General features: G+C 37.5%; 2 protein-coding genes across 10 annotated transcripts in view; one reads left to right on the top strand and one right to left on the bottom strand.

The window, feature by feature from the left end:
- CMSS1 (cms1 ribosomal small subunit homolog) overlaps positions 1 to 13,337 on the top strand; it is a 458,243-nt gene that overhangs the window by 94,970 nt on the left and 349,936 nt on the right. The window contains exon 1 of one of the 9 annotated variants that reach the window (XM_077118615.1): positions 11,007 to 11,247. The exons of the other annotated variants lie outside the window; for them this stretch is intronic. The gene's annotated coding sequence lies outside the window, so the exon portion shown is untranslated. Of the gene's footprint in view, positions 1 to 11,006; positions 11,248 to 13,337 lie in introns of those variants that run through there. 9 annotated transcript variants of the gene reach the window in all.
- The window catches only part of FILIP1L (filamin A interacting protein 1 like), a 361,112-nt gene that overhangs the window by 85,510 nt on the left and 262,265 nt on the right, over positions 1 to 13,337 (bottom strand). The window lies entirely within an intron of this gene.

Raw genomic sequence — 13,337 nt, 5'->3', positions numbered from 1 at the left:
GTTTCAGATTCTTCCCCTTAGCCACTCCAATACACCATAAACTAAAAAGGGATATGTATATAATGCATAAGAATAACCTTCAGGATAACCTCTTGACTGTTTGCAATCTGTCAGCCACTAAAACTTTATTTTGTCTCATTTCTCTCTTCTCCCTTTTTGATCAAGAAGGCTTTCTCAATCCCATGATGCTGGGTCCCAGCTCATCCCCAGGAATCATGTCCCTAGCAGTTGTTCCAGACAGTTCCTGCCTATTTACTACCTTCCCTAGAGGACTAACTAAATTCCACACCTCCCCATGCCACAATTTTGCTCTGCCTCCCTTTATTTTTTTTGTCTATTTTTCTTTTTCCTCTTTGAGCACATATAGAACCATTTTTAAAAAATTGTTTATCTGGAATGTCTCAGGTCTGATCTTCCTCATTGATGGTTTCTAAAGCATTAATCTTCTCCTTTGTCTAAGTCTTTTCTTCCTGTTTCTTTATATGGTTTGTAATCTTTTATTGAAGTCTGGGTATATATTTTTCCTCAGCTATCACTGGAATTTAGACTCTTTAGGCTTCTGTTCTTAAGCTTGCATTCAGCTAGTGTTATAACAAAGCTTTCTTTGAATCCTAGAGCGAACAACAACAACAAAAATAACAGAAGGAAAAAAAAGGAAACATTTTTCCCAGTCTTGGCAAACAGACCTTCAGAGCTCTCCTTCTGAGTTTATCGATACAATGAGTTTAACATATAGCTCCAGGCCAGAGCATAAGGGCCTCCCTCATCTTTTCTACAAATGCTTTTTGTCTTGGTTATACAAGTGTGGGGCTAGGAATTCCCCCACTGATACGGTTCCAAATGTCCAGTCTTCCCTAGGAAAGTTTCCTTGTGGTCTGCTCACTATAACCAGCAAATCCATCAGACCACCGCCGTACGGATTGGCCCAAATATACATGCTCCCAGTATTCGCACAAGGCTTACTGTGCTTCCTCTGGAACTGCAACCAGGGATCCATAGTGGGAGCATGGGCTGGCTCCACCAAGTCAGTAAGGGGTGGGGGCAAGTCAGGGTGCCATGAGATCCTGCCACTTTTGATTAGCCTTTTTATTGATTCAGCATTCACTTAGATATTGCACGTCCTTTACGTGTTTATTGGAGTTTTGAGAAAGACGCTTCTGCCAGTTTTTGCAAGTTGTTCAAAGCTTCTGTAGGAGAATGAAGCCCTGAAGCTTTTCACTCCACCATCTTGTTTGGGGTAGCACCTCATCTGCCTTCTGTATTCCTTGTTGCCCTTATAGTCTAAATGTTGTCACTCAAAACCTGTTTTACCTATTTGGCAGGATTTTAGGATTAAATAATCATAAATGGATGTAAAAACTCTTTGATAAGTTAAAAGGTAATAGGGCAAAGGTCTTTTTTGTCCTCTGATGGTAAGTATATGGAACGATGACTGGAATGTAGTAGGTGCTCAGTAAATATTTCATAGAGTGAATAAGAAATCATAAATATTATACACATATAAACAGTGCTGTTCTTCAAATTCGTAATGACTAAATTCTTTGGAGATCAAAACCACTGAACTGTCTTTGGTTTGGGAGAGAACATTCAAGTCGCAAATGTGTTAATGAAATGTGGGAAAAAAAGGAGTGGATAATGACATTAATAATAGTGAACACATCCATGGTGCTTACTGTGTGCAAAACACTATTCATTCAATTTTTACAACATCCCACTGTGGTGGGTACTATTATTATCACCATTGAATGGATAAAAAACTGAAATCTGAGAGGTTATAAATAATCATGATTGAAACCCAGGAAGTTTACTCCAGAATCCATGCTTTTTTTTCTCTGTTCATTTTAAAACAATTTTATTTGCATGTTATACAATCCAGCCTAAGTATATAGACATGCCTTCAACACCATAATCTATATAAAGACGTTTCCTTTTCTTCCAAAAAGAATCCATACCCCTACTCCATTCCCCCCACCCCCAACCCCCACTGTTGACATTTAGTTTTGGCATAATGCCTTTGTTTCATTCAGTGGAAACATATTACAGTGTTACTGTTGACTATAGACCCTAGCTTGCATTGATTGTACCTTTTCCTGTATACCATCCATTTTCAACCCCTTGCGATGTTGACGTTCATTTGTTCTCCCTTGTGCAAAAACGTTTTATATTTGTACATTTAATCACCATCATTGTCCACTCTAGGCATTCCTAAGTTATACCGTCTTTGTCTTTATCCTCTACCTTTCCCTCTGGTTTCATACATGCCTCCAGCCCTTCTTCATCAACCATACTCACATTCAGCTTCATTCAGGGTACTTACAATATTGTGCTGTCATCAGGTAGTACTGTGTTATCCATTTTTGAACTTTTACAATCAGTCCTGTTGTACCATCTTTATTCCTTCAGCACCAAATGCCCAATATCTACCCTTTATCTATCTCCTGATAACCTGTGTTCTTTTTTTTTGCATGCAGGCACCAGGAATCGAACGTGGGTCTCAGGCACAGCAGGCGAGAAGTCTGCCTGCTGAGCCACCATGGCCCGCCCCTGATAACCTGTGTTCTTAACTTTAACTCTCAAGGTTCACCCACTAATATTAGTTCGTATTAGTGAGATCATACAGTATTTTTCCTTTTGTTTCAGGCTAATTTCACACAGCATAATGTCCTCAGGGTTCATCCGAGTTGTTACATGCTTCATAACTTTAATCTGTTTTACAGCTGCGTAGTATTCCATGGTATGTATGTACCACAGCTTGTTTAGCCACTTGTCAGTTGATGGACATTTGGCCTGTTTCCATCTCTTGGCAATCATAAATAATACAGCTATAAACATCAGTGTGCAAATGTCTGTTTGTGCCCTTGCCTTCAGTTCCTCTGAGACTATACCTGGTAATGGGATTGCTGGATCATGTGGCAATTCATATTTAGCCTCCTAAGGAAATGCCAAACTACCTTCCAGAGTGGTTGTACCATTTTACATTCCTACCAACCGTGAGAATCCATGCTTATAACCCTATGCTATAAATAAGCTATAATTTTATAGCATTTAGTTAGTCCAACCTTTTCTTCCCCCATTTCCTGAAAATTAGAACTTCCATAAAATACCAAATGTTCTGATCTGAGTTTTGCTGCCCGCCCCTGCCTTTTTCTGCTCCCCCACACAAGTCTAAACCACTGATATTCAAACTTGGCTGCATATTCAAATCGCCTGGAGAGCTTTACGCACTATTGATGCTTAAAGATTCTGACTTAATTGATGTGGCCTGGGCATCAGGAATTTTAAAAGTTCATCTGGTGATTCTAATGTGCAGCGGAGTTTGAGAACTCTGGTCTAAAAGAAAATGAAATTTGTCCTACGTCTTAGAGCATTCCTGAGATGGGAAGGCATGGAAGATGTGAGATTCTGAAACATCCAGGAGCTGAAATTCAAGCCAGTTTGCATTGTTTCTTCGTGGGAATTATGCAGGATGAAGGGAAGGGGCTGGAAATGAAAATGGGTTCAGATTTACCAAGAAATTAAACTGTGCATGCTATTCTTTTAACTTGCTATAAAAATAATTAAGTTTTAGCATTTCTTTAGAGATGGGATCTTAGTTGGCCATTGAAAATGTTCAGGAGAATATTGTTTGGAAAAAACAAAATGGCTACAAATGACAATAGGATTGCACTTTCCTTTGGGGATTCTAGCTTGTTGTACCAATGATAAGAGTAGCCTGACTTTACTAAACTGTTTAGGAAAATTGATATTTATTTCAAATGTTTATGGTTTATTGTCTCAGAAGATTATTGCCAAAGCCTCAAAAATGTAGTGATGAGCGATGACTCATTTTAGCTCATGTCAAAATAATGCGCTTTTGTAATTTTCCTGTCCTTGGAGAAATTATTTAACACTAAACAAAATGCCTCAGAATGAAACTGATTGCGTGTTTTAAATTATGTGCTTTTGCTTGGCTATTAGCCAGACGCTCATAGGGAAATCTCACTGCACATCAAGACCTGTGATTTGCACTGACAATGATACTACACAGTGTATGCTGCTTGAATGTCAGTGGTGTCTATTCTAAGGCTAAACAATCAAAGCTCAGTCTCTTTACATAAACAATTTGTATAACTCTACTCAAAGCCAAGACATTTTTCCTTTGTTAAATTCTGAACGGATGTACTTAATGGATAAGGTATTTTACTCTGCTTTATCTTGTTGATAAATAGCACAGATTCCAAAAATCTTAGGAGTAGTCTTACTCAAATATATATATTTTAAGATTTACATTTGTTTCTACATATATAATAGCATCTGTTTTGTCCCCAATAGAGCCCAGAATAATGTTTTACATATAGTAGGTAAACAAATAAATGTTTGCTGATAATAATGATGCCAGTAAACAAACATAAAGGGTGTCTTTTGTCACTAATTTTTATGTTCTGTCTGCCAGTTCTACATGAGGCCTGTTCTGGTTTGCTTGCTGCCAGAATGCAATATACCAGAAATGGAATGGCTTTTAAAAAGGAGAATTTAATAAGTTTCTAGTTTACAATTCTAAGGCCGAGAAAATGTCCCAATTAAAGCAAGTCTCTAGAAATGTCTGATCTAAGGCATCCAGGGAAAGATACCTTGGTTCAAGAAGGCTGATAAAGTTCAGGGTTTTTCTCTCCAGTGACCAAGCACATGGTGAACATGGTTAGGGTTTCTCTCATATCTGGAAAGGCATGTGGCGAACATGGCATCATCTACTAGCTTTCTCTCCTCGGTTCCTGTTTCATGAAGCTCCCTGAGAGACATTTTCCTTCTTCATCTCCAAAGGTCACTGGCTGGTAGACTCTCTGCTTTTCGTGGCTATGTCATTCTGCTCTTCTCTCTCTGAATCTTCTCCTTTCTCCAAAATGTTTCCTCTTTTATAGGATTCTGGTAAAGTAATCAAGACCCCCTGGAATGGGTGGAGACACGTTACTACCTAATATAGTTTAATACCCACTCTTGAGTGAGCCACATCTCCGTGGAGATAATCTAATCAGGTTTCTGGCATGTAGCACTAAATAGGGTTTAAAAGGAATGGTTGCTCCCACAGATTGGATTAGGATTAAAACATGACTTTTCTAGGGTACATACATCCTTTCAAACTGGCACAAGGTGTTATAAGAATCAATGTTAAGCCAGATGATCTACATCTTAGTTTGAAGGGAGCAAAATATTGAAATGATTGGTTTGCTTTCACCAGCTTTTTAAGTAATGAGGATATTTATGATGTTACATTAGTTAGAAATTTTTGAGACACTTTTGGCAGCATAATTGATTCAATATCAATAACTAAGACATTCACAGTACAATGTGGCATATTTTGAATAGGCATTTGGAGCCATGGTCTCTTGAGAACCAAAAGTATAGGCTTGCTCATAACAGTTGGTACCACACCCAGCCCATAGGTGCTCAGTAGATATTTGCTGAATGCAATTGAACAAATGTTCTGTTCATACCCATTTGTTTATTTCTTATGAAATAAGAAGCAATTTCTCCAGATGCAGCTTTGTGAGAAGGCATGGAAAAGTTAGTGAAAATTGGACTTCAGAATGATATTATGGCATAGTGATAGGCTCTTAGTCCTAAGAAAGTTATCCTGACACATCAGTATATCTAGCTATGAACCAATTCTAAGTAGGAAAGTGATGTGAAGGGATGCTTACTTGGGTTTGAAAACTCTAGTTTTGATCCAGGAAAGGCACCTCGGATTACATTTCATTGTTACTAATAGACTTTGGGGTATTGTTTTATAACCAAAAAGGTTAACAAGTGAGCAAAATGCTTATTGGGAAGGGATTCACAGTATATAAGTATGTTGTTTTTTGTTTTGTATTTTTAATGTGGTACATCCACATGTTATATTTTCTGCCACTTTAGTTACCTGTCCTGAAAAAAGGTTTACCAGTTGGAAAATGTTTCAGATGAATGCAGAAAGAATGGTGATGAGGTGACTTCCATGTGACAATAGTCTAAAATTTAGATTGCAAATTTGGAAGACTAAAATGAAAAAGGAGTATGGTTAAAATATAGAAAATCATAAGCTGTGTGGCATGATAAACACACTCTCGTTCACTCAAACCGACACTACACTAGGAGGCTTGAAGGAAGTACCTTTACTTAAAGAGCAGTACACTAGAGATATTTTTCTGTGATTGAAAATATAGGCCAGTGCAGGCAACGGCGGCTCAGTGGCAGAGTTCTCACCTACCATGCCGTAGGCCTGGGCTTGATTCCCAGTGTCTGCCCATGTTAAAAAATATATATATATATATATATATATATATATAGCCGAGCAGTCAAACTGCTACTCCCTTCTCTGCTCATTTCTGGTTCTGGATCCCTGCACACCTTATGTTCTCAGGTCTCAGTTTCTTCATCTGTAGACTGCTGCTAATAATAGTACCTACCTCAGAGGGTTGTTATGAGGAAAAAGCACTTAAAATAGTGACTGGCATATAACAAACATTTTGTGTATGTGCTTGTGCGTATGTGCTTAAATATTTGCCATATTTAGTATGATTGGGCAGGTTGAAAAAAACAAGTAGATTTAGAAGAATTTTGATAGATTTATGGGTAAATCGAAACTTTGATATTAATATTTCCATCTTTTAAGCCTACAAATTCACAGGTTGCTACAGTATCCTTTGCAGTAATGTAAGAGACAGGGACCCTGAGTCAGTTGGACCAGTGACCAGATTGAAATAAGGGTCTTGTTTTACTAAGCTTCTTCACACAGGAAACAACACAATTCCCTTTCCTTATTTCTGAGGCTGAGTTTATGGTAAAGGTATTCTCCTCTGCTGCTTCATTTACTTGTACTAATTTGTCGTAAATGAAAACCTCTTCACATGGTAATAGAAAAGTTTGGCCCTTCAAGTAACAATAACAAGCCCAAACTAATTTAAGCAAGATCTTTGGACTGAAAAAGTAACTATTGAGATATACATCTTGTTTTTCCAAGCAAATGCTCCTATTTCAGAATCTGAATGGGGCTTAATCTGCTTACCTGGCTGAGGTTGCCTGGTTTTCAGACAACCACTTTACGTTTTTGGCAACAGTGAGTGTGATGAATGTTTTTGTTATTGTTGCCCTTGATGATAAGTCTATAGTTTTTATTCTCACTAAAAACAAAGGTCTGTAAGGACCATGGGCCAGATTGTTTCACCATTAGAATGTGCTTATTTAGTAATTTCCATTATTTGCTATTATTTTTGTTCCTAACCTTGGAATGGATCTTTGAGTAGGGGGAGAAAAACATTGCTTTCCGATCAGCTATTTATAACTACTTTAAATAGTAGAATCTGCCTGATAAAAATTTATTTAGTCTCTATCAAGGCAGATTTTTGGTACTGGCATTTTTTGGTACCAAACTAAAAGGGAATCTTTTAAAAACATTTTAAATGTTCTTCTTGAATATAAGACATTGCATAAAAATGAGGTCAAAGAGCCTACCGAATGCTAAGTGTTGTTAATTTGACATCGTACTATTCCAAAACTAAGGATTTCTTTTGTCCTGCACTTGTCTGTTTCTTCTTCTTTTTTAAATGGCTGCTCATTTTCAGTCAGCCTTAGAATAATGCTTATTTTGACTCATATCACAGTCTGTGGTGGCTACCTCTGTATTGCTTCCCACACACCCTTCTCTTCTTGGCATTTAGCTTCATTTGTCCTCCCTTGTGCCAGCGTCTTTAGTCTTAATTGGCTCTTTTTCCTCCATTGCACTGTTTTTCAAGTTATTGGCCTGTCCTCTTTCAGTCCCTGACAAACTTCTTGAAAGAGTATTAACACACTCACTTCATTCACATCCTTACTACCCCCTTTGTTTCCTTGAAGTCTGGTTTCAACTCCTGCCATTCTGATGAGATTGCTCTTCAGAGGTCATTGGTGACTTCTTATCAGATCTGACAAGCTTCACTGTGACTTCATTCTCTTCTCCTCTCTGCCAGTTGACACAGTTGACCACCTGCCCACTCCTTGGAATTCTCCCTTTGGCTTATTCTACAAATACTCCTTTATCATAGACTGCATCATCATATATTGTGAATGTGAGTCTTTTGTTGGTTGTATGTATGCAAATATCTTCTTCCACTCTATGGCTTATCTTTTCATTCTTTTGTTGTAATTTGATTAACCTAAGTTATTAACTTTAACAAAGTCCAGTTCATCAGTCTTTTCTTTTATGATTAATTCTTTTCATGGTCTTTTCAAGAAATCTTTACCTTCTTCAAGGTCATGAAGATAAAACTGAGGCATAGAGAGGTTAAGTGATTTGCACTAAGATTGTAGCAGACTGCTAGTTGTCCCCAGAATGTGAATTGTTTCCTTCCTGGACATGTGGTTGCCCAACCAGACATTTCTCAGCTTTCCCTGCATTGAGAAGTGGCAATGCTTGTTTGAATAAATGGAATTAAAAAGGAAAGATGGCCACATCCAACTCAAGCAAGACTCTTTTCATGTATTTTGCCATTCCCCAAACCCCATGAGCTATCATATAGACATGGTAAGGTCTCAGCTTTGATTTTGTGGATGAAAACAATGTACTAAATAAGCAGAGCTCATTTAAGTTTATTTAAATAATATTTATTTGAATAAAGTTTAGGTAATTTAAAGTTCATTTAAATAATTCCAATTTATTGAAAGCACCAAACTTTGAGGATTCTTTGTTACAGTTGTTTAGACTTTACCCTAACAAATACAAAGTCATCACATTTAGTATCAATGAAAGCAACCCTTCAACCCAGAACATCTGACTTCTTGTGCTCATTATTTTGCTGCATTATCATTGTACTGCTAAAATGTTTCTTAATACTCTATGACCCCTTTAATTTGGCATTCACAGCCCTTTGTTCTCTGATATCTAACATTGCAACCATGGCTGCCATTATTTTCCATATTACCTATTCTTAAGCCAAAGCATGCTCCTCTTTCTCGAACTCAGTTGCAATTTTTGTCCTATAATCCTTCCCTTATGTCATTATTTCCACCTGTATTGCTTTCTGTTTTCCCTTCCATTTGTTTAACCTGTCTGAATTGTGTCTATCTTTGAAGATCTAGTTAAATGCCTCCTTTTCCATGAAACCATTCTCATCCCCTACTCAATGACTGTGTCTTTTTCCTCAGCCTATATGCTTAACCACTTCTGAGGATAGGGATAGTGTGTTTTGTCTAGTGCCTTGGCACTCGGTAACTATTTTCAAATAAGTGAATAAATGAATAAGACTATAAGTTGTATAGTTAGTATTAACCAAATGTTGATCTTGTCATGCAATGAATGTAGCTGGTAATTTAAGCTCTCTGTCCACTTTTTTTGGTGCCTTCTTATGGTGAGGTTCTGACTCAGCAGTTCTGGCTCAGCGTATTTGTGTGCTGTATCACTTCCATTTCCATAAGAAGATGTAGCTGGGCATCTTGGTACTAAGAGCTGACATAGTATAACCAAGACCTCATTTGAGCAAACAAGGCCTTTATGACTACTGTATAGTGAGGAGAGGTTCACATGGAAAGATAGACAGTATTTTCCAGTTAAGGCAGATGATTTGGCTTATACAGCTATGTGAGAACTGGCTTCACTTCAGTTGTCTTGGCATCTCAAAAGAACATTTGAACCATATTTGAGATGCCATTGTGTTCTACCCCAAATGTCACAGTTGAGGATTCTAATTCAGTGTATTTGGATTTGAGCCCCAAAATTTGCACTTTTAAATAGCTTCCCTGGTAACTTGATTATTATTTAGGTTTGGGAACCCCTAGCAGAGAAGGGTTTAGAGCCTAGATTTAGGAGTCAGAAGGACCTGAGTTCTAATTCTCTATAATTACTAGCAGTCTTGCGTTGGGGAGATTACTTAGTGTCTCTGAGCTTTACTGTGGTCTTTAGGATGTGGACAGTAATAGTGCCTACTTAAATGATTGTTGTGAGGTGTAGGAGATAATCCATCCCAGATGTTTAAGACAGTGCTTGACTAAAAACATTGAGTAAAATGTAACTATTGTTGTTTTCACTATTACCTATTTTATTATCACTCATTATCAAAATTTTTATAAGGGATCTTTGTCTTGTTTTGTATAGGATATACAAAATGGAATTTACCATCTTGTGTTCTTTCTTTCTTTAAAAAAAAAAAACCTTTTTAGTCCTTGCATGTGTTTGTATGTGAATGATGTGGGATGGGGGTGGTATCTTTCTCTTAATGGAATTCTTAGCTTCAGGGGTTTAATTAAAATTCTGAGTTTACTCTGACCCAGTTCCTCTCTTGAATAATTTACCACTTATCCACTCTATCCTTTAAAAAATATATATTGAAGTACTAATATCCTGTGTTTGTGCTAGTACGTATGAGTGTTTGTGAGCATGTGAGTATGTTAGGGACTATTACAAAGAAATGCTCACTTGGAAAATTTAAGAATCAAATGTTCTAATGTAGCATTTCTTAAGCAAATAGATGGTTAATGTGTAATAATTTAGAGGAGGACATGGAGGTTGAGACTGTGAGTGAAAGAAATGCAGACAGCCACCTTATTTCACCTTCTGATCTCTCCTTATAAAATAAATCCCCTTCTCTCCTTAATATGTAATTAATATCTGTTCCAACATCAAACAGAGAATGGAGCAGAAGTTCTTTGAGCTAGGGTTTGGGGGTGCTACCTCCAAAATAAACTCTGCATTTTAATGTATATAAGTGTGTATCTTATTTATACCTGGATGAATGTTGTGGCACCCTGGGGACAAGAGAGAGGGACTGGAGACAGGTAGAGTAACCTCATCAAAAGGTTTTGGAGCCATTCTCTTGTACCTTTGTTATGAATTCACTCCCAAGAGTAATAGTGCAAACTGAAAAGTCAAACTTTGTAGCAGAAACATTCTTTTCATGACAGAAGCAAGAAGACTTCTTTAGATAAAATAGAAACTGTTAGGGCGGGGGAACGAGGAAGGGCACTGCAACTGGAGTTGTGGAGGTTGTGTCGCCCCTCCCAACATGGCTTCTGGAACCGCCCCTTCCGACTACACTTTGGAGAACCGCCCCTTCTGACCACCTGACTTCCAGAGAACCACCCCTTCCAGACGTCACCTGACCCCCTTGCTTAAAAACCAGCCGCCATCACCCAGGCGCTGACTCGCCTCCCTCCATCTTGGCTTCGGTGAGCTCACCCCGGGAGCATGAAACTAAGCCCACCCGCTTTAAATTTCCCGGTCTGCTGTCCTTCTTTCTCACCCTTTCGCCTAAACACTCCAAGGTATGAGCATGTGTGGGTTCACTAAGTAGTTGTCCTTGCATAAAGAAGTAATAATGTGGTTAACAATAGGGTGTTAAAGAGAAATTTATAATCTTTGGATCTGTGTGTCATGGCTTCCATCTGCATGGATTAAAAATTCTGTCACACTGCCCGTTTTAATTAGCTCTTATAATTTTTCACTGTAATCAGTTCTAGTTAACTCAAATGATGTAGATTTCTGTTTTGCCACATTTTTATTCCATTTGCTTTCAACTGGCTATTGAATTCTCAAATTGCCTGGAGAGTAGGAATGAGAGTCTTGGTCTGCAACCCCTTTCTGGTTCTTTTGCTTTAGTGAACCCTTCAGTCAGAGTTCATTAATCATTGTCAATAAGAACTGTTGCCATCTGACCAGAATGGATGGAAAAAGTGAATTCTTGGGGTAAGAAGCATATTTAGAGCTGAAATTTTAATTAAGAATAAAGTTTATTAACTAACAGTTAATGGCTTCAATTTGGAGTCAGCTTACCCCCATTGCTCTGTCAATATTGTATACTCTTAGTTATTTAGAACCCATGGAATTTTTACTGGAGTCGGTTTATATATAATTTCTACTTTTTGACTCATATAAACTTAAATCTTGTCTAGAAACTTGTATGGATTTCTGAGGCTTAGAGAAGACTAAAAGGCTATAAATATTTAAATAACTTCATCCAATGAGCATGTTTACCTAAATGTGTCATCAGGCTTCTCAGTTTTCTGCTTAGAAAACTGGTTTAGGACGGACTGATTCAGACTGTCCACTGATAGGATGCAAACACATTCAGAATTCTCCTGGTGAGACTAATGAAGCAAAAACAGAGTTCTGTGAGTTTTTAGAGGTGAAGTGTTTCATTTCTCTAATAAATCTTCCTATCACTAAGAACTTTCGAAATAAGCAAACAGAAGTCTTCACAGTTGTTGGGTGCTAGGTGAAGTGGCAGATGCTTAGTGCTGTATCCAGTACCCTCCTTGCCACTCTAAAGAAAATAATTTTTAAAAGTAATCTGGGAAATATTAGTAGTTAGTCCTTGGATTGATAAAAGTAATGCTCTGTAATTCTAAGTATTTTCCCTATATGTAAATAAACATTTTTCTGGGTTTATATTTCATTTTTGATCCTTAGATTTCGATTTTTTCCCAAAATCATTACCTTCTCAGTTAGCCCAAGTGCAAGAAACTAGATAGGAAGAATATTTATACCCATTTAGCAGGTGGAAACATCAACACAGGACTCAGGTTATTCTTTTCTCAAATCCCAACAAACTTGGCATCAAACTTAAAAGATAGCTAGAGACAGTGAAAATATCAAAGACAGTGATACTTTCTCAGTAAGTTTAACTAGTTATTTTCAAGGATGAAATGATGGAGACTGGAATGTCTGCTTAGCAGAGCTGAGGACACAGGTAAAATAAATAGACACTGCTGTTCCTTTCACTTTTCCAGTGGGTTGTATCTCATTGCCATTTGTTTACATGTTGCTGTAATTACTGAAACTTTTTGGCCAGGCAAGAAGTACTAGGTAACATATAACACACCCATTCCTCCCTTTCTGGAATTTAGGATGCAATGAGATTTATATTTCCGTTTGCTTCAGGAAAATGGAAATGTATTCTTCTAATTCCGTTTTGCTGTGAAGTAAGTCTTCATTATGAATTTGTATGGTAATGGGTAACATGGAATCATTTCTAAAGCCCTGCTCTCTTTGGTGTTTTGCTTATAATAGTAGTTTTCTGGTTATTGTTATTATTATTATTAAGTTCTTTCCAGGTTTGACTCTATACACACCTAACATAATGTTTTGTTTTGTTTTTGTACGCTGTATGGTGGGGTCACATTTCACTATTTTTCCATGTGAGTAACCCATTATTGCAGCACCATTTGTTGAAAATTTTTTTGTTCTGTTTGTTTTTGTTTGTTTGTTTTGTTTGTTCATTTTCATTCCTTGTCTCTGTCTTCAAACCAGTTCATTGTCTGATGAGAGTCTGCTCAGCCTTCAAGCTTATTGCTACCTGCTGGGAACCCTTCCCACCTCCATATAAAACTAATTCATCCCTCCAATCAGATCCCTG

The sequence above is a fragment of the Tamandua tetradactyla genome, chromosome 10 (genome assembly GCF_023851605.1).
Source record: "Tamandua tetradactyla isolate mTamTet1 chromosome 10, mTamTet1.pri, whole genome shotgun sequence".
In the NCBI taxonomy this organism is placed as follows: domain Eukaryota; kingdom Metazoa; phylum Chordata; class Mammalia; order Pilosa; family Myrmecophagidae; genus Tamandua; species Tamandua tetradactyla.
This window is presented reverse-complemented; position numbering and strand designations above follow the sequence as displayed.